The sequence below is a fragment of the Grammomys surdaster genome, unplaced genomic scaffold, assembly GCF_004785775.1.
Source record: "Grammomys surdaster isolate TR1022 unplaced genomic scaffold, NIH_TR_1.0 278, whole genome shotgun sequence".
Taxonomy (NCBI): domain Eukaryota; kingdom Metazoa; phylum Chordata; class Mammalia; order Rodentia; family Muridae; genus Grammomys; species Grammomys surdaster.
In genome coordinates this window covers 14,787,114-14,790,052 of record NW_021604719.1, presented here as the reverse complement: position 1 = coordinate 14,790,052, position 2,939 = coordinate 14,787,114, and the positions used below count along the sequence as shown (strand labels likewise).

Here is a 2,939-nt window from a genome sequence, read left to right as displayed (position 1 = left end):
AAGCTCCAATTGTCCTTCAAAGTCCCATAGTTACATAACTTTTAGTGAATATTAAGATTAGTTAAGAGCGGATTCTGGAGAGAAATTTCCTAAGTCATTTCTATTATTTATATTTCATGTGCGACTAGACAGAAAATAATATTCCCCACGAGCCCCCAAGCAATGGTTTTAAAGTGCTTGATGGGAAATGGGAAATCCATTAGCTGTTGATATTTTAGAGCTCTAAATTCTAAGTTTGGCTTTATCTCTCTGTTATGATCTTATTATTTAAACCTAGGAAGGAAATTTTGATTGAAAAACCCTTTCTGAAGTCGTGCAGCGGTGGGAGGCAGGATGTGAGGGTGTGCCATTATTTCCTTCATGCCTCCTATGTGACTCCTTTATTCTGATGCTAGATGATCATTCACCAGGAAAGAGAGGTTTCCTGTGATGTTTATGCATTTTGATACCTTTGGTGCATTAAGGGACACAGTGATTTGCCCCATGTGGGTGAAGTTAGCAGTCTATATACGAATTTCTTGTTACGCATCTTAGGCTGACCTCTATCATGTGACTTGATGAGTCCTGAAGATTTTAAAAATCGTCAAGCTACCTGAGATTAAGTATTAAAAAGAAAACTATTCAAAGACCCTTGCCATACTTCACCCATCAGACAAATATTTTTTAAAATTATAAAATGCGGCCGGCTCCCGGAAGGTCAGCGTGTGAAGGTGGCAGAAGCAACGCGGGTCTTCCCGCTGTTGCTGTCGGGGCCACTGCCGAGCACACGACCCCGGCCTGAGGTGGTGGTGGGAAGCCCACCGCAGTTTGCTGAGACCTCATGGAGGGTGGTGCAGGAAGTAGCAACAAATCTACCAGCGGTTTAGCTGGCTTCTTCGGAGCTGGAGGAGCTGGTTACTCCAACGCTGATTTGGCCGGCGTCCCGCTGACTGGTATGAACCCCCTGTCTCCTTATTTAAATGTGGATCCACGCTATCTTGTTCAGGATACTGATGAATTTGTTTTGCCAACTGGAGCTAATAAAACCCGAGGCAGATTTGAACTAGCTTTCTTTACCATTGGAGGATGTTGCATGACAGGGGCTGCATTCGGGGCAATGAACGGTCTTCGTTTAGGATTGAAGGAAACCCAGAGCATGGCCTGGTCCAAACCAAGAAATGTACAGATTTTGAATATGGTGACTAGGCAAGGGGCACTTTGGGCTAATACTCTAGGTTCCCTGGCTTTGCTCTATAGTGCTTTCGGTGTTATCATTGAGAAAACACGGGGTGCAGAAGATGACCTCAACACAATAGCAGCTGGAACCATGACAGGAATGTTGTATAAATGTATACTGGTGGTCTTCGAGGAATAGCACGCGGTGGCCTGGCAGGACTGACACTCACCAGTCTCTATGCACTGTATAACAACTGGGAGCACATGAAAGATTCCCTGCTCCAACAGTCACTCTGAAGATTTTGCCACCTCAGGAGTGGTGGGACACTTCATAGTCATCCAGATCAATAAGTCAGTCTGGAGTTGCTTTCTCTCTTGTATCTACAATTACTTTGAACAATTGGAGACTCTGATTTGCTGTGACAAAGATCATGGATGGTTGGCCTGGACTGCACTGCTTGCCCTCAGTGAGTGGAACCCAAACCCTTTGGTGGCTCACTTTGTATGTGTTCTCTTCTCCTTTGGAGATGATCTTGCACCTCCTATCCCCAAACTGGAAAACCACTTATTCTCCAAATTCAGGCTATACTTTTATTACCACTTTAATTCATTTAAAAATCTAAAACTTAATGTTGCCCTGTTTTCCAAATAAAGGGTGAAAGTAGAAAAAAATTATAAAATGCAGCAATAATCATTTCAGTTTCACTGTTCTGACCAGATAAAATCATGTGTGGTTTTGAACACTGCAGGATTACAAGCTATTCAGTCTGAGATTTATGTAAGACTTCCATAGTTCACCTTCAATATGTCAACCATTTCCTGCTACCAGCTCCCAATTTCTCTGATTATTCTGGGTACAAGGGGTGTTTATTCAAATTACACCATTGCATATCTATCTAATACCCAAAGCAAAATCAATTTCTTTACTAAATATCTCCAGAGTTATTTCTTTACTAAATATTTCCGGAGTGATTTAAATTTACCCATGGCAGGCATTGTGTGACACTGCCAGAAGGAACATAAACCTCATGCTACTTTGGCTTCAATTCTGATTGAGTTCATTAACTCCTTTTTTAAAAAGGTTTTTATTTTTATTTATGTGTATATCTGTATATACATTGTGTGTACATACATTGTGTATATACTGTATATACAGTGTCTGCACAACCCAAAGAAAGTGTCAGATCCCCTGGAGCTGGAGTACCATGCAGTTGAGTTGTGAGCTACCTCACATGGATGCTTCGAACTGATCTCAGGTCTTCTAGAAGAGCAATATGTGCTCTTAACAGCTGAGTCCTCAGTTCAGCCTATTTATTGCCTCCGCTCCCAGAAAAGGAAAGGTCACTGCCACTCCGTGGTCACTTTACTCATCCAACACATTTCCAATTCCCAAAACAACTGTTTTAATCATTTACCATGTCTCCAAGGCCATCATTCTTTCCCTAACCTTTGACTCTCAACATATGGCAATGTCCTTACTCAGTGGAGAGGAAACTATAGGCATTCAGATTTGTCTCAGACTTTACTCAGGCTTTAGCAGTGCCCTCACTTTTCTGTGTGCATCTCATAATAGAGTATACATGAGCACGGAGGTGAGCAACAGAATGTTCTGTTCATGACCTCTTGAAATATTAGTTTACTCAAATTTTTAGAGAAAATGGAACCTGAAATGTTCAACTTTTAAAAGCTGTGCAAACCAGATAAATGAGGCTTCTTTTTTGTGTTTCTGGAAGCCTGGGGTGTAGAAGATTTCATTTTACTAGTTAATTGAATAATTTTGCTTA

The 2,939-nt window shown here is 41.4% G+C and overlaps 1 pseudogene; it reads left to right on the top strand.

Annotated features, from left to right (window-relative positions):
- The first annotated feature begins 815 nt into the window (after positions 1-815).
- LOC114629224 lies at positions 816-1,354 on the top strand (annotated as a pseudogene).
- Positions 1,355-2,939: the final 1,585 nt, after the last annotated feature.